The following is a 25,291-nucleotide window of genomic DNA, read 5'->3' as shown; positions in this document are numbered from 1 at the left end:
CGACAGGAAGTCCTCAGAGACAGTTAGACCCTTAACCACCACTTGGAGGGCCGATACTATAAGTTGAACATTTGTGTGAAGAATTACCTCTGACTGCAGCTGTCTCTCTGCTGTACACTCCATATAATCTGCCTGGAGGCGCACTGAATACAGCCATGAAGGAGGAGGAAGCATCTGAGGGCCGCGATTCATGTTATCCATCTTATCCCATCCTCTTAACATACTGACTGACTTGATGAGAGCTTGCCCATAAACCATATGTCAGTCAAATCAATAATCAGTCAACCTTACCTGTTACATCCTTGTGATCTTTGGATAACAACATCATTCATTTGCCTGTGTTGTAACCCCCTTCCCGTATTCATTATCCAATACAAATCCTGAACTGTAAAATCTGGACTCTGCCTGTGCCAGTGAGAGGGATTCAAGTTACCCAGCCAAAAGCAAATTGTTTTCAAACTGATAGTCAGATAAAGGAGAAGTGTTTTAGGAACAGGACAGTCCACTCTTAATAAGGACAAAGAAGCACCTATCAAATTGTGTCATAAACTAATTCCTGGACAGTTTGGGGTCACTGAGACGTGCTGCAAACAGTTAAAACACTGATGAGCATCCTGACAGTAACACTATGAAGACCACATCTATAATGCATTATAAGGGTATTCACAGTGAATTGTGATGCATTTATAATGCCATATGACTGCACCCATAAACAGACATAATGCTCACTGATGGGCTATATCAACAGTCATAAAACATTATAGATGTGACTTATAATGAATGTGGTTAGCTAGCTAGCTATAGCATATAGCACACTCCCTGGAGGTTTTGAAGGTTGCAACAATTTCTGTCCACGTTTTTTGTTTTCCTTTTTGAAGCTAACAGTGTTACAAACAGTGACTGCAAGATCCCCCGTGTTTGCAAAATCTTATTCTGTGACTAATTCACAGAATAAGATTTCCATTTAAGCCACAGCCCCACGGGTGACCAGTCCAACAGTTGCTGATGTCCTGCGGGTCAAAGCCCATGGAAGAGCAATTCCAACTTATTTACACCTTGCATATAGCAGGCAAGGATCTGCTATTTTAGCTCCTCCCTTTAGTACTGATATTAGTTGTCCATTTCCTTTTTATAATTTCTGTGAAAATGAAATAAAAATGCAGACTCTAGATCAGCATGACTCTAAGGAGCTGGCTTCCATCAACCAGCCTCTACTCTGCATGCAGCCTGACAAGGGACAGGTTGCATCAGGAGCGTGCTGGCAATGGAGTTGTTCCCCAGCGTATGATGGTTTGACTCTTTCTTATAATTTCAAAGCCTGTAAAGGCCTGGGGATTGTGCATGTAAATGCCAGAAGCCTTTTACCAAGATGGATATTCTGAGAATTTGGCTCAGTAATCAGACCTGGACATTATTGTAATTTCAGAGTCCTGGTTAAATAGCTGTGTTTCTGACTCAGATGTTACAGTGTTTTTAGAGTGGACAGCACCCTCTGCTGGTCCAGATGTTCTATAGTTTATCTGATCTTTTAATCCCCTCGTCAGTTCTGAAGCTCTCATTTCAGGAGATTCTAACCTAGATTTGACGTCTCATGCAGCTGATGACTTGAAAGATATTTGTACTGAATTAAATCTCACCCAAACAGAGCTGACTTGACCAAATATGAAAATTCAGTCATTCCTCCCGGCTAGATCTCATTCTTACCAATAGGCCACATCATTACACACATAAGGCCCGTTTCCACTGCAGGAACTTCGGGGTAATTTTACGGGGCCGGGGCCGTTGGTGCGTGTCTCCACCGCAGGAACCACCCCCGAAGGACAGAGTTCCGGAACTTTTACAGGGGCTAAACAAGTCCCTGCCTCGGAGTAGGTACTCAGAAAGGCCCTGAGAAACTCCTGGCTGGGGCTTGGGGGTTACTTGGTGCTGATTGGATATACTCAAGGAGGGAACTCCTGGCTGGGGCTTGGGGGTTACTTGGTGCTGATTGGATATACTCAAGGAGGGATGTGACGCCAACAGAAAGCAACAAAATAGCCGGCATTTTTAAAACTCGCAGACGAGGGTTAGCTCGTTCATAGCTTCAGTAACTCAATAAACGGTCCGTGAAAAAAATACTTTTCCAGCGGATATCTTAGTTACAACATGATTGAGCTAGCAAAGCAGTTTTGTGTTGCTATGTGTGGTATTTATTCAGTTTTGGGAAATCACGATATCTAGAAAGCATCAGTGGCTGCAGCTGACAGGGACAGCTAACAGCAGCAGCAAAGTTAACATCAGGACGTCATCTGTTAAAAACCTCCCATTGTCGGATACAACATGAAACTACTCGAGTTAGCTCATGTTGTAACTAAGACATCCGCTGGAAAAAAAAAATTTTCACGGACCGTTTATTGAGTTACTGAGTATTACAGACACTGCTAAGGGCTAACAGCTAACGCTGCGTCGCCCTGGTCAAAATGGTCGCGCAACGATTACGTCACATCCAGACCCTGGTAACTTTACAGGAACCTTCCTCCTACTCCGCTCTCTCAGTGGAGACACAGCGGTTGAGAGGGCCAAGCGAGAGGACGTTCCTGTAGTAGTTCCTGCCCCCCAAATAGTACCAGGAACTTCTTCAGTGGAAACGGGCCTATAGCTGTGTGATTCCAGTCGATTTAAGCCATCACTGTCCAGTGGGTTGCATTAGAAATAGTAAAACAAGAAGATCGGGAACTCAGTATATCCATAAGAGGTCCTTTAAAAACTTTGCTGAACAGGCTTTCTTACATGACCTACATGTCAGTGAGCTCCAGGGCCGTGGGAAAGCTATTGGCCCATAGGGCAGGTTAGAGGGCGCCAAGGAGTGAGGTGTTTTTTTGTTTTTTTTTCGTTCCCCATTCTATTCGAAAAATTAATCAAGAATACACTACAAAACAACAACAGTACATATAGCCATACGTCTTAAATAATAATGAAATAATATTTCTAATTTAAATTTCTGCCTGCCTGGCATCCTTCTGCAGCATCAATTTCGCCACGGTCCCTAACCGCGCCCCTTCCCCCCTCCCCCCGCTACCTGCCGTCTTCTGTAATGTGATATTGTTGAGTGACAGACAGTCGGGTACCTTCGTCATGAAGAGGCGAAAGCCCTCTGGGGCGCAGTAACTTTACAAAAAAAATAGAAAAGAAGAGGAGGAGAAACGTGAACGAGACCGAGGTAATGATGTGATGTGATGAACACTTCATTTAAAATGGTAGAAACACAACGTAAGTTACAGCACTTTCAAGCTAACGTCAGCTCATTAGCCGCTAATGATTAGCGGCTAGGCTACAACTACTACATAAGTCAATGTTACTGCGACTTCATTAGCCACTTGTTTTAGGAATACTTTCAGCATTCAGCAAGAGTTAATGTCAGTTAATGTTGCTCCCATCTTAGAGAAAGTTGGAAAGAAAGACTCAAAGTGTTTGGGGGAATGAATAAGCAACATAATTGAATATATTGGCCTATCTTTTCTTTTAATGTTTAGTGTGCTGCTGCACAAACCACTCACTGTTTACCAACCAGGCATATATTCATATACTGTATATTTATGTTTTCCAATTTTCAGATTTGTGCAATTTGTGATGTTACAGTTGCATTTTTTATATTTTGGCTGTTTGCTGTGTTTAAAATGTCATTAGATCAAGGCAGGCTGTAATGATAAGGTGCTATTATGGTTATGCCATGATGGTTTCACAATCAACAGCTATTTGATTAATATATGTTGTAAAAGCCCAGTTTGTCAAATATACGTATCTCCTCTTTTTAGATGCACTTCTGAAGTATTTGTTCCCCACCTCTGCAAATCCTGGGCCTACTAATGCAACTGCAGCCACCTCATCCACCTCAGCACCAAGTGATGCAGCCTCAAGTGCATCTCCCTCCCACAATACAGACTGCCAGTGGAGAAATAAGATCACATTCTCCGATCCCCTCTACCTCAGCGCAGCCTGCCAGTGGAGAAACAGGTAAGATTACACATTCTCCTGTCCCCTCTAATCAGCCCTGGCTCCAGAACCATATTGTAAGGGGGGCATGTGATGATCACAGGGGGGCAGCGCTGCATTTCCCACAGATCTGCACATACATAACTGTCAAAATAGACAAATGGCAATTGTCTATTATTACCGGGACAAGCACAAATTTAACTTCATATGCACATGAAAACCAGTTGTACAACCAACACGTGTCGATATTGCAATATCAATTACAATATCACACCCCCTTTAGCTACATAGCTTAGGCTACTCACTACTTAGTAGAGCTGCAGTTGGCGTCTCCCAGAGTTGAACCTCTTCATTACTGCCCCCTTCCATTCAGTAGTATATCTTTTAGTTAAGTCTCTTTCAAAGGCCAGCTGCACTAAATGTGCTTTTCGTTGGTGCAGCATGCTCAGTCTATTGTCTGTGAGAGCACTTTTTAAAGTGGAGAAAGAATTCTCACACATGGCTGTTGATGCTCCAAATGACAGAGCATGTTTAAAGGCCGTCATCACACTTGGCATAGCCTCCAGTGCACTGTGGAATGTCTTGACAATCCGTGATATTGTCCAGGTTTCGTCGTCGGCAGTCATGTTTGTTTTGAGGAAGTGGCGAGCAACCACAAATTCTGCTTCAATGATTTCAGTACTTGATAAAGTCAGAATGTGTTTTACATGTTTGGGTCCAGAGATTGAAGTGCGGTCATTAGCTCACTGTTGTGTTCACTGAAACGCTTGCTTATTTCTTCCTCCACCGCATCCAAGGTGCTGTAGGATAATCTCCGCAGTTCAGTGTCCCCCTCGTCAGTATCATCCTGCTGCTGGCCAGCGGTGTCATCAACGAGATATCCTTGGAGACTTTTGTTAACAGTCCTCTTCCTCTTCTGTGGCCTTTCTGTCTCCTTACACTGTCCCATGATGTTGTTAAACTCACTTTCTGAGCGCAGTTGCGCAACACATTAAGATGCACTTTTCACTAATTGCATCCCAGAGAGCAAATCCATTTGTTCTGACTGAAGCATTTTGTTGGGGGCATCAAGCAGCTGCAAAATCTTCTGCACAAAGCGTCCAATGAATTCAAAGCTTGGCTCTGAAATAGCCCGAATCAGACCTGCTGCCTCAATTCGTAAGGCAATTCCAAAAGCACGATTGCTGTCAATCTCTGACAACAGAGACAAAATGTCATCAAATGACTTGAGCACAACTGTGACAGTAGCTAGATGGCCAGTCCACCGCTGTTCCAGCAGACGTTTTAGCCTGTCTCCTTTATAGTGGACTGCAACAGTGGGTTTCTTAATGAATTTGTAGAGAGACCCACAAACTCCAAAAAAGTCCTCGTTTGCTCCCTCACTTGACATTGCATTTATCACAACTAGGTGGAGCTGATGTTTAAAACAATGGACATAGGGTATCTCTCTGGCGAGCGTATCCTGCAGTATCTTCTGAACACCCCCATGCTTCCCGGACATGACAGATGCTCCATCATACACCTGACTGAGAATTTTAGATGTACTTAAACCAACTCTGCGCAGCTCTGTAATTATAGTGTTTGCAAGGGTTTTGGCATCTCCCACATCTGCAGTAGCAATAGCTAGTAAACGCTCCCTAACATCCAAATATTCTGCTACAAAGCGGATCACGATAGAAATTTTTTCACAGCCAGTGGGGTCTCGGGTGCCATCAACTTTAATGGTAAACCATGAATCACTGACTTCATGTACAATTTCTTGAGTTAAAATATCACTCATTATCTTGAGTAGTTCATTTTGCATATCGTGATGTATATCTGGCATTTTGTGGGATTGTTTGCAGTATCTTCTCAAGCTCTGAGTCTTTTCTCACTGTGTACTCAAACAATGACAAAAAAAGTCCACAGCTTGCATCACCTTGAGGATCAAAATGCGTCCACACTCCCTCTGACAGGCAATCGGTTTATGGCCAGGAATTGTAACATGTCGAGAATAGAACTGATGTAATACCGATTTCTAGCTAGTTGGCCTTCATTCACAAGGGTGGAGATCTACTGTCCTGAATCAGCCCTCTTCTCTCTCTCTCGCCACTTTGCTGCACTTTCCATGTGTTCTTTACACTCCGCATGCCTGCGCAATCCTCTCTCTGCTGCGTGTTTCCAGTCACAATAGCCAGTTTTCGTGAACACAGAATCTACAGTCCCAAACTTTTGGCATGCAAAACAAAATGCTGCGTCAGCTTTAACACTGTACTCTAACCAGTCCCTACGGTTGTACCACAGAGCAACAAATGAACGTTTCCTACCCTTGAAAAGGCGAGAGGGAAACTTATTCAAAATGAGGCAGGGGGGCAGCAAATATTTTGCCTAGGGTGCCAAATTGGTCAGGCACGGCCCTGGTGAGCTCTCTTTTATAAATCTCATCCCAGATGCTGACCTGGCACTGCAGTGCTGTTTTTAACTCCTTAGCAGATAAACACACACCAGTTAAGAGACTAAAGAATTAAGAATAGATGTAACCCTTGGTTTAATTGTGATTTAGGTGAATTAATTTTACAAAAGAATAAAGCTTGGGTACAGGCTAGATCCACTGGTAGTGATGTGGACAGGCAAACTTTCAGACATCTTAAAATAAATGTACTTATATAGTTAAAGGGGTTAAATCAATTTACTATTTAAAAATCTGTCTGACTGTGGTTAACAACTCAACAAAATTCTGGAAAGTGGTTAAATCTCTTAAGGGCATTACTTCATCCTCCCTCCCTAAACATATTGTGCTGAACTCTAGGGTTGTGAATGATAAAAAAAGCGATTTGTAATGCTTTTAATGATCATTTTATCAAATCAGGCTCTCTTTTTGATCAACTCAGTGGGATATATGACAAACCAGAACCTCATGATAATGTCTCTACTGTGCCAGAAAAAGAGGGGTCTTATTTTCAGGTGATGTTTCTTTTTCATTTAGACCACTTAACCATTTTGATCTGTATCACGCTTTGTGTAATTCCAAGTGCATAAAAAGCCCCTTGGGCACAAACCAGTTGGACGCCTATCTCTTAAAGCTTGCTGCCCCTGTCATTGCTGCTACTTATTTGTTTTCATGGACTTTTTTTCATCTCTTTATTGTAATTATATATTTGCATCCTTCTAGCCCATTGAATGTGAACTCAGGGCATTGCTGTAAAAGAGCTTCAGTCAATTTTCCCTGGAAAAACAATGGTTGATGATGATGATGATGATGATGATGATGATGATTTGCAGTGGCAGAAGAAGTAACCAGATCTTTTACTAAGATAAAGGTAGCAATACCACAGTTTGGAAATACTCTGTTACAAGTAAAAGTCCTGAATGATTGTTTCATTTTTCAAAGAACAAAAGTAGTAGCATCAAACTATACTTTCAGTATCAAAATTAAAAGTGCTCATTTTGCATAAATTCCCATTTCAGCATTTCCACTTATTTTACTTATGTGCTTGTACTACTGTATTTCTTCAGTGCATCAAGATTTTCACATTCTGTTTTTTCTACACATGCAGAGGAACCTACTGCCAACTGTCACACCAAATTTGGGGTCAGTCAGAACTTGTATTTTGAAATTACATGAGTTCAGGTGTGTTATCTCCCATTCGGTCTTGCTTTATTTTGGACTTTTTTTTAAACCAGTGATTAAAGCATTTATCTTTTACAGCTGTGGTCCTTAAGTTAGCTGTTACTTGTGGGTGAAAAGCACATTGGCTAATATTAATATTACTGTCAGCATCTGGAAGCCACCAATGCTAACAACTTAGCAGGCTAGTGCGAGGGAGTGGAAAATTTCCACTTACTTAAACACGATCTCATATTGAAAGCACTAATATACAGGATGGAAAGCAGTATAAATATGTAAAGGTATGTGAGAGCTTAAGTGGTACAGGTGAGTGTATGCACAGTAGTGTGGCAGTAGGAAGTAAGAATGAACTTGCAGCCATTGAGTAGTGTTAGTCAATTAAAATGAAATTTATTTTGTTCAGTTCACCTGATTTGCCTGAGTTTGGAGTGTGGGAGGAAACCGGAGTACCCGGAGAAAACCCACGCAGTCACGGGGAGAACATGCCCACCTCACAGACAGGAAGAGGGCCAGGAGCTCCTGCTGTGAGGCCCCAGTGCTAACCACTGAGCCACCGTGCTGCCCTCAGAATGACCAGTGAAGGTTTTCGTAGCACATCTCCTGAGCGTCATGCTAAAAAGAAAGAAAACCTTCACTGGTCATTCTCGTCGATGACGGCATTGTGGCAGGAGAAGGTCTTCCTCATCCAAGAGAAGAAGCGCCGGACACAGTTCTTCTTTTTCTTCTTCCTCTCCTGGGTCCTGGTGGTGCCTGAAAATGAAAGGACATTAAACACTGCAACCATCCTTCAAATGAATTCAGACAGAAGAGGAGGTGACTGTTTCTTACCACGTGAGGTGGAATCCTGACATATCCAGGCTGTTGTATCTGGTCTGTGTTGGTCAGGATGGATGCTGTTGGCGTCATCCTCTCTCAGAGCAGCAGTAGCAGGCAGGTCCTCACTTACAGAAGCCAATGCTGCATTTCTTGACTTCCTGTCAATGTCAGTCTGCCAACTAAACACACATGTAATGCACAGTTAGGGTATTATTCCTGTTATTGTCATGACATCTTGAAGGAATTAGGTCAGCTCCAGTTGTGACCAGAGGAAGTCATCTCACCTGACTGCACTCTCCTTGTCTTCTTCCAACTGCAGTGTGTTCTCTGGTGCAGCAGGCTGTACCAGGATCACACCTGATGGAAGGCGTGTGGGAGTTGCTGGACGATGTTGGTCAGGGTGGATGCTGTTGGTGTCATCCTCTCTCGAAGCAGCAGTAGCAGGCAGCTCCTCGCTCACAGAAGCCATTATTGCTTTTCTTGACTTCCTGTCAATGCCAGTGTTCGAACTAAACACACACACACAAGGTTAGTGTATTATTTCTGTTATTGTCATGACATCTTAAAGGAATTATGTCAGCTCCAGTTGTGACCAGAGGCAGTCATCTTACCTTACTGCACTCTCCTCATCTTCTTCCAGCTGCAGTGTGTTCTCTGGTGCAGCAGGCTGTACCAGGATCACACCTGATGGAAGACATGTGGGAGATGATGGACGATGTTGGTCAGGGTGGATGCTGTTGGTGTCATCCTCTCCTAGAGCAGCAATAGGAAGCAGTGCCTCGCTTACAGAAGCCAGTGCTATATTTCTTGTCCTCCTGTCAATGTCAGTCTGCAAACTAAACACACACACAGTAAGTGTATTGTTCCTGTTGTTGTCATCTTAAAAGAAATGTCTCTCTTATACCTGACAGGTATATTTTATGATCAGAGGAGATAATCTCACCTGATCTCCAGATCACGGTGCATCTTCTGGACGCCCTTGACATCTTTAGGACGAGCCATGATTGGACCGGTTGGAAGCTGTGTCGAAGCTGGGCTGAGGCCTCCATTTGTGCTTTTCTGTGTCTTTTTCATGGTCATCTTGATCCTGCTCTTGCTGGATTGGAAAGAGGACACAGGACAATTAGCAGTTGTGCAACAATCACGAATCCAGTTGTTAAAGAAGCATCTCATGTTAGGACGAAACACACACACACACACACACACACACACACACACACACACACACACACACACACACACACTTACTTGGAGCTGTTGTGATCCTTGTCAATGAATGGGTGAGTGAGGACTTTCCTGGGAGTGATCCTCTCATTCTGATCCAGTTCTAACATGGCCTCCAGAAGATCAATGCACTGTCCTCGCTCAACTGCCTCTGCTTTGTTTTTAGACTCCAGACGAAGCTAGTTTAGGAAGCAATGGTCAAATACTATTAGTCAAGTCCTTGTTATTGATGAAAAGACACTTAAAGAAAGCGACGGTACACTTACGTGTTTCAGATTATCCAGAGAGGAATAACAGCTGAGAGTGCGGGGTCTGTGAGGGCATCGTCCCCAGAACTCCTGATGTGTCTACAAGAAGGTTCAATGCATTGTATGAATGTTCCTCTTAAAGGGTAACTTCAGCATTTTTCAACCTGGACCCTATCTTCCCAGGTTTTTGTGTCTAAATGACACATGGGAACAACCATTTTTGAAACTGGTCCAGTATTGTGCAAGACTGCTGCAGACGGCAGCCATAAAGCAGGCTACAATATAACCATGCAGGGCGTATTAACACTGTCAATTTCCATCCACTAAAGGTGCTCATTTTTCTAGGTGGCTGACAATATGGAAAGAATCCCGACAACTTCTAATAACAATCTAAGTCTGTAAACTGACGTTGCCCAAATGCCCTGAGTGGTAACATTGCCGCCTGTTTGGCCACTACCGGCTGCAGCCCTCTTGCTTAAAACTGGACCAGTTTCAAAAATTCCCATTAACACTTCAACACAATAACATATGATTAAGTGTTAAATGTTGGGAGGTGTATATTCCTATCTTAATTAGAGATGAAGAACTTTATTGTGGTACCTTGAGCCTCCAGGTGTTGGACTCAGTCCTGGTGAAATACCGCTTTGTCTTTTGTCCATTATTAAGAAGATGGTCTGGCGGCTGACCCAGGAATTTAACAATGGCATTAATCTGGTAAAAAAAAAACAGCATCACATCAAGACATGCAACAGGAACACTTCTTTTCTTTTCTCATGTAGATTGTACTGCTAATGAGAAGCAGTACTTGATATATGGACAATGGAGCTGTAGTGAATGACTTACTGCATCATACTCATATGCTAACGGGATCAGTTCATCACCGATGACCATGATAGCCAATGTGTAGCCCAGCGACCACATGTCAATGCCCTCAGAAAATGGAAGGCCTAAAATAATTTCTGGAGATCTGTAAGTGGAAGAAGAACATCACACAGAATAATGAACAGTTGAAAAAATACAAACTTAGCATATGGAGGAAACTTCTTCAGGGCAGGTGGGGGCTTAATATCTAGAACATGTGCATTTGGTAATTAAAATATTATCCAATGCAAATATCAAAATATATTTCTATATATCTTACCTGTTTATGGTCAGCACAGTCATGCCCTGTTTGGCTTTAGAGCTCAGCAAGGCCACGCCAAAGTCTATCAGCTTGACACTGAAGGGTCGTTTCCGGTGATTCACCATCATGATATTGTCTGCTTTTATATCATTATGGATCACTCCATTCCTCTTCAGGGCCTCCAGTGCTGTGGCCAGCTGCAAGTACAAGGTCAGAGAATGTAACTGCTGCATACTTGCTCAGTGGTTGTGGGTCAAGTGCTTGAGTCAAGTATCCAAAGTGTGTATACTAAAAGAACGTTGTCTCTGGCTCGTAGCATTATATCCGACATCTCTTACATGTTATTTTAAGTATATCAGCTTTCACCACCACACAGAAGATTTAGACTCCCACAGGCTCAATTAAACAGGTTGAGGAACTCATTTGCTCCTCAATCTATCAACCTATTAAATCAGAGTATGGCTTCCAAGTATCCTGGGTCAGACACTGAATGTAATGGGAATGATTTAATCGTTGCACTGCATCTACTTTTTGTAATGTCTGGTGCGATTTGTACCGTTTGTTGTATGAATTTGTTTAGTTAAATGTTTTGTATCTATGTGTAACAGATTTTTTTCTGACAATAAAGCAAAATCAAATCAAAGTGTATGCAGGGGCATTAGTCAGATTTGAGGACATTTGGGGCTTAGCCTGTACCTCTGTCAGGGGGTCCGGAAAGCCCCCAGGAAGTCTGTGGGCTTTGAGGCCAATTTTACATAGCGGCCAAATGTGTAACTACAACATCTGGGTCTATCACCTGATGCTAAGGGGCTCAAAATGACTTTTTCCCATAGACTGACATTGTGAAAGAAACATCTATAAATCAGTGGATACATTTTTTTGAGTGTCACAGCTCCCACAAAATGACTTGTTTAAATAGCAAAGAGTTTAATAGACAGAGGAGCACCTGTATGGTGTTTGAAAAGCATAACCGCATTTTTACCGTAGTACAAAACAATTTGTAAATGGTTGGTAGGCAACCCAGGACCCTACTGAGGGCCAGATTTGGCCCGCTGGCTGTGGGTTGAGAATCACTGTACTACAGTTTAAAGTGTTCAGTGCTGTGCTTTCTATCTGATGGTGCTCTGTTCATACCTGTTGGATGATGGCTCTGATGTCACTCAGTCGCATGGGGGCACAGTTGGTCTGCCGAATGTAATCCTCTAAGCTGATGTCCAACATCTCAAACACCAGCGCCCTTCCGTAGCTCGTGTCGAACCAGTCAAAGAACTTGACGATGTTGTGCTGGTCGAGTTTGAGGCACATCAACTTTTTCATGATGGAAATCTGGAGACACATGATGATTGTGACAGTGGTGGTTAATTACTGTATGTATGTTAACATGTATGAAAGTCAGAGAAAATCATATTGAAGATTTATGGGACAGTATTTAAATACAGAGCTTCATATTGTGGTGCTTTAAACTTATTACAGATAGATTTGTTGTGTTTAAACGCAGTCCCAAATCAATCAATAAATCAATATGTTAGCAGTTTTACATGGAGACATGTAGGAAGAACAAAGTGGTCATTTTGTGGTTGTTTTTAAATAAAAGTAGCTATAGACGAATTCGGCGAGCGATTTGTGTGTGTGTCCAAATGTCACGCTGCTAGCTTGCTAACGTCAGCACACGTAACGTATGCTAACGTTATATTACACAGTGTTTAATGATACAGTCTGTTATCTCCCTGTTACTCTAATCTTTCCTGCTTATCGCTCAAACAAATGATTAATTTCTAAATTAATATCGGTACTCATTTAAGATACCTTCATCAGTTACCGGAGGCCACTGTCTAACATCATCAATCCAGCTATTCATGATGCTGTCACTGTAGAGAGTCAGTTCACAATGACAGCATAATGAATTGATGACTGACACATGTCACCGCAGCAATGGCGGCGCCGCAAGATGGCGGCATACACAAGTGGCTCGCCGAATTCGTCTATACCACAGTGTAAAAATACTGATTTACCGATTAGTATTAGCATCATATCCTTAAAGTATACTGAAAGTAAAAGTAGGGTATTTTTTTCCAGAATAATAAATATTATATCACTGTTTTTTAATAATGATACATTAATGTGCTCATTTCTTTAATGAGGCAGGTGGTACAGTTGCAGCTAAGGTCAATTGCTCTACATACTGCTGGGTAATTTAATCTACAATTATATACCCTTATTTATTAATTGATTATATTTTGTATGAATAAATGCAAATCTGAAAGGTAACTTGTCAAATAAATGGAGTGCAGTACAAAGTACTGAATTTGCTTCTGAAATGCAGTGCATACTTAAGTAAAGTACTGTACTTTGTACTTTCCACCACTGATATTTACACAGTAAATATTTGTTGGTAGCTCCACCTATTAATGTATTATTTAATAGCACCAACTAATTTTGCACTTCACTAAATAAAACTCAGTCAATACTAAATGTACCTCTTATTATATATTCATGCATATAATATACACAATCTCTCTTTTACCGCTGTGAATATCAAAATCACCAAATGTTCTCACCTCCCTGTCCTCCTCGTCTGGGTATAAGGGGACCTTTACAGCTACGACTTGTCTTGAGTCCGTCTTCCAGCATTTCACCACCTTCCCGAAACCGCCCTCTCCCAGAACCTTCACAAACTTGTATTGGCTGGGAAATTTAATGGCGTTACGGCCAGAGAATGATGGTGAACTGAAGTCGTTTTCATCCATTTTGTCTCCTCACAAAGCTGAAAACAAAAAGGGAAAACTGACTGTTATTCTCTTTAATGGACCATAAAAGTGTCCACGTCTTTATTTCTTCTTCCATCCACTAGTTTAAACCCTGTCATGGATTGTACAGAGCATGTAAAACACTGCTTTGGGTCTGCATCATGTCTTAAACTCATGTTCCATACTTTACACCTGACTGTCTCTTCAAAACCGTGCATTTCCAGCAGCTGTTGGCATTCAGTATTGGGGAGTAACTAGTTACATGTTATTCACAACAAAATAAATGTAACTGCAATCAGTTCTAGTTACTGAGAAAAATGTGTAAATAAATTAGTTCCTGTGGGTGTGGGTGATTACAAAGGAGTTACCCATACACATTTTGTTGCCTAAACCTAACCATGTTTTTGTCGCCTAAACCCAAACACATGCTGTTGTTGCCGAAACCTAACCTTGTTTTTGTGGCCTAAACCCAACCATGTACTTTTGTTGCCTAAGCCTAAAGTTTCATTTTGAAACTTAATGTAACTAGTTACATGTTCATAAAAAAGGGAAGGAAAAAGTGACTTACTTATATCACAGAAGCTTGTTTACAGTCCACTTCTTGCGATCACTCGGTTGAAATGTTTGGATAACTTCAAGCGTGTTGTCTGTTCGACTGCTCTCAGTAAAATGAAAAGATTCCAAGCAGTGGGTCCTATTTCAAAAAAAAATTAGTTCTAAAATCATGTCAGCAGAGGATGACATCAGGAGTCAGCTTTTAAATGTAAACAGAATGCACTGAAACTACCCTAGATCCACTTAGCACTTTAACAGAATTTTAAAAAATCACTCATGAGTTGGATATTGATGATCAATATAACATGTAGAGACACTGTAGTGTGTGCTGAAGTTTCTCAGGTGATCAAGTGTAAATATATTTATCTTTTATCTGAACAAGTATTCATCCATTAAACTGTATGTTTATATCCACCATCAGTCTCTGAGACACTGAGGCCTGTGGACACACACACACTGGAGGGGTATGTTGTGTATCTTTGTGAAAACTAGATATAGATTAAAACTCTTGCCAAATTCTGTATTTTTTTTCTTTTTGCCATCCAATTTCATGAAAGAAGTGACAGCTGTTCTGTGGCAAATATGACGCTATTATAACTAAAAAAGAAGTGGTTTAGTTATTTTTCCAAAAAAATCAAACTCAACTGGAGGCACATGGTAGAAATGGCGCTTTCATTCCTTTCACATGAAAATATTTGCACAATTGAAGTGCAGTTGGTAATAAATGAGGCCGTCATCCACTAGTCACAGAAAAGAGGTGTGTATTAGGCTTACATGAACTCAGTTATTTTCCTGATGAAAAATAAATCCCTGTCATGAGTTGTAAAAACTCATAAACTCATGTCTGTCAAACATAGACTAAGACTGAGATGTCCATATAAAACATAATTTAATCTGGAAGTAGATGGCTTATCAACTTGCTAGCACTCTAGCTAGCTAAGGCTGTCTGCTTATTAACTCCTTGGTCACAACAGACTGTAGTAAACGAAGGCTTATTTTAAAAAGACCAATGCAAGTAAACATGTTATTTGTTTATGTAATGTATTGGCATTTAGTTCCTGTCTGCATCCAGGCCCGGGAAAATGAAAGGCTTGCTAACATTAGCCTGCTAGCTATGTTAGCGGTGCTAGTTATATTAGCTATAGCTAATGCTGGCAGCCAAAAACAAGCATCTATGATCCATTGCCCATTTGATAATCTCAACACATTTTCTTGCAGTGGCCTTTCTAATTTAAGCAGTGGTGAAAGTTACTATATTATGTTATGATCAAGGAGTTGACAAGTAGCCAGCATTAGCTTACTGTTTATAAGTTGTCTAATGTTGCATCCACATTAAAATTAAATTACACAGGGACGTCTTAACAAGCATGTAATCATAGAGAATGAGCTGAATTCATGCTACAAATGTGTGAATTTTTACAATTCCTCATGACAATAATTGTCCACCAGGTAAGTAAAGCAGCCCACGTAAACCTAACACTCAATCCTCTATTGAGCATCCAGCAGTGATACAGTCTAAATACCCAGATATAATATAATAATAAACTGTAGACAAAGCTTTTTTCTACATGTAGATCATAAACCAAATAATATAAAATGACTCAAGCATTTGGTTAAGAAGTATAAATCTTGGAGCTGTCTCAGACCATCCGTATGTAGGCTACAAATGATAAAGGCCTGGCCGTCTTAGAAAATGTAATCATAAACCTTTTAATTAGCATATTAAAACCATAATTATTTAAAAAGGCTTAATAGACAATATTTAAAACCATTAACTTACTGATGCATTGATCAAGTGCATTATAGGCTATAACTTTAAATCTGACACCCTTTCATCCTCATCACATAGTTCAATGTGATTCAAGAATGAAAATGAAGCATCTCAGTTTTTATTTTATAGAAATTGTGTAAATCTTCATTTGTAGCTGACTGGTTAGTTGGTAGCCTTTTAATAGGCATGCAGGGTAGATACAAGGTTCTGATGATTACCACCAAGCAGTGATGGCATATCTAACCTCGATGGAAGATGTTGCAGTCCATGCCTTCAGGAGAGAGCACATCAGACTGACATGTATGAAGAGAGTGACGAACAGCTTGTCAGCTGTTTGACACTGGTGTGTCAGGGCCTCACAGTTTTCCTCATTTGCTTGAACACGTTTGTCCATTTTGTCTGCAAAATACCGTCACACTTACAACACATTAAAAACATGCAACATAAGCAAATGTTTCCATCAATCAGCACAACTTGTGGTCAAATGAATATATTCTTTTAATCATTCATTACACAATGGACAACAAAATACAACATACAGCTATCAATATAAACCAATTCAAGTGTAGTAATGTTTGCTGTACGCCGTCGCCATTTGTTGATACTTTGTATGGTATGTGCACAAAAAAAGGCAAGCAAGAATATTGCAGCATGAAAACAGAGCCTTTAATTTTATTTTGAGATGCCCTTGTAAAATACAATAAAAAAACAAGATGAAAATATATTTTCAAGAAAGGTGTTTTTCATTCATATTATTCCTGTGACATTGTCATTGACTGTCATTGACCTCCAAGAAGCACCTAGACTAGACAACTCTGGTAATTCATTACACATATCATGAAACACAGTACTACAGGGGTGCCATCATATATTGTAATGACAGTGCCCTTAAAGTTAAACATTGGCCCAGTCAGCAAAGCCTACACATATGTGAGGAGGTCTATGAGCGCCAAGGATTAAGAGGGAAGCTCAGTCAGGGTAAGAAAACCCTTCCATGTTAAGAAAGGAATGTTATGTCTGTAGACCTGCCAGGGTGATACAGAAAGTTGGCTCAAGTTTACTGGAGGATGGACATATATCCGCCTGAGAACTTTTGTTTAGTATGCATTTTTAATTTCTCTTAGCTATTTAGGATTAGTTGTACCCGAAAAGTATAAAAAACGAAACATTGTCATTGATAACTAAGTCCCAATGTCCTCAAACGAGATGACAATAAAATCTCAATGTCTTCAAAAGAGTAGCTTACTTCCAAATTAACAGTGACTTAGCTTGTTATTACACATTTGTTGCCATATCAAACATTATTAATCATAAAAAGCAAGTTTCAATCATAAAATGTGATCAGGTTTTGGACCTTGTCCACTTTTCTGTCGGGATTGGCTGCAGACTGACTTGGCAGAGATGGCTGCCATCTTGTTTTTACATGGATTGGTGTATTGTGCTCTTACTACCACTAGATGGTACAAAAAAGTGCCCACGAATGAAGACAACAGGTCTAAGTTAGGTAGAATGAAGTGTTAGGTCAAGTAAACCCAAAAGGTTCCCTGCTGTTCGTAAAGTGAGTGATGGACGGTAGTGTTGTCTGCAACAATTAGCCTATAATAATACTGTTATTAAAAGAATACTTTTGGTAATATCATGTGAGATGAGGAAAGGATTTAAGTTTGCATTGCTTTAAAGCCAAGGTATCAAATAATTTAAGTGACTGTGTATTAACCTTTATTTTACCTAGTAAGCTTCCTAAACAAAGGGGGGTAAATATGTTTGATATTCAGTGACTGTTTACCCAAGAGGCTGCTGCAGACCACAGGTGTCATACTGCATCTTGAAAAGAAACAGAGAAGAAGAAGCAGTAAAGTTCTCGTGTAAAGTTCATGAAAGTGTTTAGCTCTCCTCCCTTTCTGTTTGGATTGCGCCATCAGACTTTTAAATGACAGGAAAGGGTAGCTGTGCAATAACATGCCACTATGCACTTTATTACAGTGCAATAACACAGCATTATGCACCTTACTAGAGTGATGTCCTAGTCCTGTTTTTATAGATTATCGATTGGTTTAAGTTAGTAGTGATTGCTTCTAGACTTGGTTTTAAGGTGCTGTCGTTTTTTTATTTTTTATTTTGGTGGAGCTTCGCAGACTAAAGATTTCACATGTATGTACCCAGTGCTACTAAGTGACTAATAAAGACAGAAAAAAGATGGCGCAGAGGTAGGAGGAGGTGCGTGGAGCAGCGCTGAAAACAATTTGACAAACAAAACCCAATAACATGAAAATGACAAATCTTTAAGCCCGTGGATTAAAGAGAAGAATAGGCTGCTAGACCGTTATTATTTTGTGTAAAATCAAGCACTCTGGAGCCAATTTCGGCCGATTACAGCATTGATTCCTTTGTTGGCTCGTTTCTACACCTGCCGGCCTGCAATATGAGCTCCCCCAACGCCGAGACAGACGCCAGTGCTCCGGCCTGCGGCTTGGGATGGGATACACCTGCGGAGGTGATCGCCATGGAGTCAATTCATGCAAGCGAGGATTGCCGAGTCAGAAAACAAAATGGCTATTTAGCAGTGAGTTACTTCAAAGGCCTGAATTTACAGACACGGAATATAGTCTCATTGTACTGATTGAAGAAAAGATGTGCCTGTTGGATAAGCTTAACAAGCTGGATATTTTGGACACACTGCAAGCGGAGATAAAGGAGTTGAAGGACACAATCTGTGCTGTAAAAAGTGATGATGAGAAGCTGAGAGGTGGATATCAGCGCATGGAGCAAGAAATTTTACTGCTCAAAAAGGAAAATGAATCACTGATTGAGACTGTAACGGATCTACAGGTCAGATTGATGAGTGATAAGTTAATTATCACCGGTGTAGCTGAAACTCTGAATGAAAACGTGGAAGAGCAGGTGCGGACCTAAATCCAAAAGCAGCTCGAGCTGAAGAAAGAAGAGGCAGAGGAGATAACCTTCGTCCGGGTGCATCGGATGGGGAAAAAAAGAACTTTTGGAGAAGCGGCCACCCCCACAACAAGCTCACCGAGGTCGATCATCATAAGTTTAACAGGTTTGAACATCGCCAGCAGATAAAATACCTGGGTCCAAAGCTAAGAGGTGAGCCTTTTGGTATCTCTGAACAGTAGGCCTATCCAAAAGTGGTGATGGAGAGGCGCAAAGTACTTCTGCCACTTTATCACCAGGAGAAAAAAAAGGGGAGTAAAGTGAAGCTGGTTGCTGACAGACTCTATGTGAATAATAAACTGTGGATCCAAAGATGACCCCCTGGCTTACTAAAACACGTTAAACGTCATGCGCACCGATCAATATCATTACATGAGAATAATGAACTAAATAGGCTTTAGCCCACTGGACTTGATAGGACTTTATTGGACTAGAGTTTTTTTCTTTTTTATGTTAAAGAAGCTTTGGATACTATTAGATGCTGCCCAACTCGTCAACGTGTGGATTTTTTTTTCTTTTTCTGATCGTTTATCTTTGTAACTATTTTCGTATTTAGGCTATAGCTATTTGTCGTTAGAACCTTGTGTTATGATTTTTAGTACGTGTTTTTCTTTAGATGTTTTTTGTTTTGTTGCTGAGTTTTTCCTTCCTCGCTTATTTTCCGTCAATCTTTCTCGAAATGATATTATTGTTGCCTATGCTTTGCCCTTATCTCACTTCCAAAAATCAGGCAAGCAGAATAGATTATTTTTTAACCTTTTTTTCTTTGGTACCATTAATTAAGAAAGTTTAATTTAAAGAGAGATTTAAGTCTGATCACCATTTTATATCCTTGACTGTCTGTACAACAACATTGCACAGAGGACCTGGATATTGGAAGCTGAATCAGCAGTTGCTGAAAGATAAGGATTTTATAGAAAAAACAAATGGATTTATAAATGATTTTTTCCAAATAAATAATGGCACTGCTGACCCTTTGGTTATATGGGATGCTTTTAAATGCACGCTAAGGGGTCACTGTATACAGTTCAGTTCTAGAAAAGCCAAAAATCAATTGGAGAAGGAAAACGCATTGATAGCTGAAATAGAAGCATTAACACAACAAATTGATAATAATATGAGTTAGAAGTAGGCCAACTAAAGGTCAATCTGGAGCACAAGACAAAGGAGCTAGAACGACTATATGCAGAGAAAGCTAATATAACTTACCTGGGTAATAGAATAGAATGGGTTGAAAAAGGAGAGGGATCAACAAAGTATTTAAATATGCAGCATAAAAACGTGGTCAAGAAAAATATAATGAAGCTCATAACAGGAAATAAAATAATTGAGGAACCAAAAGAAATTTTGATGGAACACAAATACTTCTGTTGGGAATTAACATATATTTACCTCACACGAAGGCACCGAATATGTTGGGGTCAACACCTTAGGCTTCACACGGAGGCACCAAATATGTTGGGGTCAACACCTTAGGCTTCACACGGAGGCACCAAATATGTTGGGGTTAAATTGGCTATCGGAAATAATTAATAATTATTATTAATAATTAATAATTATGTTAAATAATGTGACTTAATTAACATTAAATCAGTTACAGGAAGCCATAGGAAAAAGTCCAGGAGCTGATGGCATCCCTGTAGATTTTTATCAAACTTTTTATGAATCCATTAAAATACCTCTGCTTAATACTTTCAACTGGTCATACAGCACGAAAAACAGCAAGGGTTAATTTCCTTGTTGTTAAAACACGATCCAAATGGACAGTACAAGGATCCAACTATATTGCAGAATTGGAGGCCAATAACTTTGCAGTGTAATGATGCAAAGATATTGGCCAAATGCCTTGCAAATAGACTAAAAAGAGTATTACCAAATATCATACACCCAGATCAATGTGGATTCCTGCAAGGTAGATTTATTACCGATAATATTAGACAAGTAATTGAAGTAATTGAATATTATGACCAGAAAAACATTCCTGCCTTGATCTTTTCTGTCGATTTTGAGAAAGCTTTTGATAAAGTACGTTTGGATTTCATTTATAAATGTTTAGAATATTTTAATTTTGGACCCTCTTGGATTAACTGGATTAAAGTCATTTATAGTAATCCTAACTGTAAAGTCCTAAATAACAGATTTTTTTCAGAAACAATTAAGTTACACAGAGGACTGAAACAGGGTTGTCCGATTTCGGCATATTTATTTATTCTAGCTATAGAAATTTTAGCCCAGAAAGTGAGAGCAAATAGTAAAATTGAAGGTTTGAGAATATTTACTTTAGAATCAAAAGTTTTATGTATGCGGATGATGTAAATTTCCAAATACAACCAAATATAACAACTTTTACTGCACTAGTTGATGAGTTAAATGATTTTTCTAGTATTTCTGGTTTGAAAAATGTACAGTACTGCATATAGGGTCCTTAAGAGGCTCCAACTTTGAGTTTTGTTGTGACCTGCCAGTTAAATGGTCTGATGGTCCTATAGATGTCCTAGGTATACATGTGCCTAGAAATATGGAACATATAACAAAAGAAAACTTTGAAAGAAAGCTTCTTAAAAGTGACAGATTATTAAAAGCCTGGAGAATAGCTAGTCTGACTGTTTATGGGGAAATAATAGTGTTAAATTCTTTAGTGATCCCTCAGTTTGTTTACATCCTTATGGCATTACCATCACCAAAGGAGGATCTTTTGAAAAAATATGAAAGAATGGTTTTTGTTTTTTTATGGAGCGGCAAGCCAGACAAAATTGTGATGATTGTAAGTGGGTGCCCTGTGATGGCGACTTGGTTGGTAAGGCAATTTTTCAGGTGGTGGTGCCAAGTGGCTTTCGTGATTTGGTGTTACAAACAGCGCATGATAGTTGCGGACATCTGGGGATAAAGAAAACTTATGACCGTGTCCTGCGCTATTTCTTTTGGCCTCGATTAAAGCGTGATGTCTCCAAATATGTTAAATCATGCCACATATGCCAGCTCACTGGTAAACCGAGCCAGGTTGTTAAGCCTGTGCCCCTCAGTCCTATCCCAGCGGTTAGCCAACCTTTTGAGCATTTGATTATAGACTGTGTAGGGCCACTGCCTCCATCTAGGTCAGGCTGTGTGTATATGCTAACTGTTATGTGCCAGACTACAAGATATCCTGCAGCATTTCCCCTGCGCTCTATTTCGGTGAAGTCCATAGTCCGGGCTCTGACCCAATTCATCTCCACTTTTGGTATTCCACGTGTTATTCAAAGTGACCAGGGTGCTAACTTTACCTCCCATATGTTCAAGCAGATCCTGCAGCAGCTGGGGGTGAAGCATAATCTGGCATCAGCATACCACGCACAGAGCCAGGGGGCACTGGAACGATTCCATCAGACGCTGAAGTCCATGTTGCGTGCATATGGTATGGAGATGGGGAGGGACTGGGAGGAGGGGCTGCCATGGCTCATGTTAGCGGCCAGGGAAGTCGTGCAGGAGAGCACGGGTTTTAGCCCCAACGACTTAGTATTTGGACATACTGTTCGTGGTCCATTAGCCATACTGCAGGACGGGTTGGTGAATAGTGAGCCACCTAAAAACTTGGTTGATTATGTCAATGGGTTTCGTCACCGCCTGTATATGGCTGTGGAGGTGGCGAGGAAAAATTTGGAGGGTGCTCAGGCTAATATGAAGAAATTGTATGACCGTCGTACGGAGCACCGTGAGTTTAACCCAGGGGATCAGGTTTTAGCTCTCATGCCACTTCAGATCTCACCATTTCAGGCAAAGTTTGCTGGCCCCTATACTGTAGAGAGGCGAGTGTCAGACCAAAATTACTTGATTGCTACTCCCAATCGGAGAAAGTCATCCCAACTATGTCATGCCAACTTGCTTAAACCCTACTATGCTCGTGATCCCTTAGCTCAGGGAGGGAATGTTAGTCCCACATTGATGGTTGATTCTGTGCTTCCAGATCCTGATGTCCCGGAGGCAGGGTTGGAAGGTGAAAGGGACGCTAAAGCACCAGATGACTCTGTGATGTGTGGTAGGCTGAAGAATTCTGAGTCATTGGGTCATTTGGATAGATTGTTGGGTCATTTAACTGTTTCACAAAGAGCTGAGTTGTCTGAGTTGATAAGGAGGTGCTTGGTTTTGTTTGGTGATGTACCATCACGGACAAACGTCATTGAACATGACGTTGATGTGGGCGACACTCCTCCAATTAAACAGCGATTTTATCGTTGTCCAGCAGACAAGCGTAAGGTAATGGAGTCAGAGGTAAAGTACATGCTTGACAATCAGATTGCAGTTCCATCATCCTCCAGTTGGGCGTCGCCTAGTCTGCTCGTCAGTAAATCTGACGGGTCTCCACGGTTTTGCAATGACTACCGTAAGGTTAATAAGGTCACCAAGGCGGACTCCTATCCGTTGCCACGGATGGAGGATTGCATAGATTTGGTGGGCTCAGCTAAATTCGTCAGTAAGTTCGACTTATTAAAGGGGTACTGGCAGGTTCCTTTGACGGCACGCGCACAGGAAATTTCAGCATTTGTGACACCCTTTGGTCTGTATGAGTATACTGTGATGAGCTTTGGTCTTCGCAATGCACCAGCAACGTTTCAGCGCCTGATGAACCTGGTGGTGGCAGGTCTTGATGGTTGTGCTGTTTATCTTGATGACGTTGTTGTGTTCAGTGACACATGGGATGACCATATCAAGTGCATTGGTGCTCTGTTTGGTCGCTTGGCTGAGGCGCAGCTCACGGTCAACTTGGCTAAGTGTGAGTTTGCCAGGGCGACCGTGACGTACCTCGGCCGGGTGGTCGGACAAGGGCAAGTTCGTCCGGTGGACGCAAAAGTTCAGGCTGTCGTGCAGTATCCCGTGCCCGTCACTAAAAAGGAACTCATGCGGTTCCTAGGTCTGGTAGGTTACTACCGGGCCTTCTGCAAAAACTTTTCGACTGTGGTTGCGCCTTTGACAGATTTGCTGAAGGGGAATACTAAGTATGTATGGTCTTCCCAGTGTCAGATGGCGTTTGATAATGTAAAAACTCTGTTGTGCTCTGCTCCGGTTCTTGCTGCGCCGCGCCTAGACAAGCCATTCAAACTGGAGGTTGACGCCAGTCATGTTGGGGCGGGTGCAGTTCTGCTGCAGGAATGGGAGGGGGTTGATAGGCCAGTTTGCTACTTTTCAAAGAAGTTCAATGTGCACCAGCTGAACTATTCAACAATCGAGAAAGAAGCATTGGCCTTGATTTGGGCACTCCAACATTTTGAGGTGTACATTGGTTCTGGAGGTAGCCCAGTGGTGGTCTATACTGACCACAACCCCCTCACATTTCTTTGTTCACTAAAGTGTCCGAACCGGCGGTTGATGAGGTGGACCTTATTCCTTCAGTTGTATGGGTTGGACATCAGGCATATTAAGGGCAAGGATAATGTTGTGGCGGATGCCCTTTCACGTGCTCCGATGGAGTAGTGTTGTCTTTGACCCGCATCTTGACTGCCAGTGTGCAGCCTTGTTGTTGTGTTTTTTTGTTTTGTTTTTTTGTGTGTACCTGTTAGCAGTTAGCACCTGTTAGCATTGGTAACTGTCTTGTGGAATTTGGGGATCCCTTCTGGGCCCCCGTCTTAAGGGGGAGGGTGTGATGATCCCTGTGTCATCTAGGGGTGTGTCTGCTGTGAGTGTCTCAGGCCTGTCTCTCCCAAGCTGCCTTGATTGCAACTCAGTGCACCTGGGCCCGGTGCACTGAAGCTGATAAAAGTTGTGGTCACCCATTCACTCACTCTCTGCTTCTTCCTACAGGCAACCACTCTGGTCTGGTTTGGTAATGTTTTAGTTTCTTTGCTTTGACGCACTCTCCAACACTTACACATACACACTCTCCCACACCCATCATTTAATACTTACACAGTAAGTACTGATATCACTGACATTCACACTCCATATGTTGTTCTTATTTAGTTATTTGCTAATTTGGTCTAATTTGGTTTGATTTGCTTCCAATAAAATATCTTTTCTTAACCGTTCATCATGGTGTGTCTCTCTTTTGTTATGGCCACTTGAACTGGGTCGTAACAAAATAAAGCGTGGTTACCTATATAACAATTACAGCCATGGTGGGCTTAATCTATTGAGCCTCAGAGCACTTAACTTTGCATTGAAGGCATCCCTTGTGCCCAAATGTAACTCAAATCCCCAATGGTTTTCAGCAAAGCTATTAACAACCTTCCATCCTCTTTTTCATAAACAACTTCATCCTTACTTTCAGTTAACTGCCTCTCAATTTGCTCTGTTGAAGAGAAA

The 25,291-nt window shown here is 41.2% G+C and overlaps 1 long non-coding RNA gene across 2 annotated transcripts; it reads left to right on the top strand.

Moving 5' to 3' along the window:
* Positions 1–3,092: 3,092 nt before the first annotated feature.
* On the top strand, positions 3,093–11,612 carry LOC126398786 (uncharacterized). 2 transcript variants are annotated; one of them, XR_007570813.1, is made up of 5 exons: positions 3,093–3,199; positions 3,795–3,993; positions 8,715–8,923; positions 9,036–9,218; positions 9,307–11,612. It is a non-coding gene; the product is annotated as an uncharacterized LOC126398786 (long non-coding RNA). The 2 variants fall into 2 exon arrangements; XR_007570814.1 differs by lacking the exon at positions 8,715–8,923 and having other exon boundaries at positions 9,042–9,218.
* The last annotated feature ends 13,679 nt before the right edge of the window (positions 11,613–25,291 follow it).

Source organism: Epinephelus moara, chromosome 12 (assembly GCF_006386435.1).
Source record: "Epinephelus moara isolate mb chromosome 12, YSFRI_EMoa_1.0, whole genome shotgun sequence".
Lineage (NCBI taxonomy): Eukaryota > Metazoa > Chordata > Actinopteri > Perciformes > Serranidae > Epinephelus > Epinephelus moara.
The sequence above is the reverse complement of the archived record's forward strand: the minus strand, read 5'-3'. Positions and strand labels throughout refer to the sequence as shown.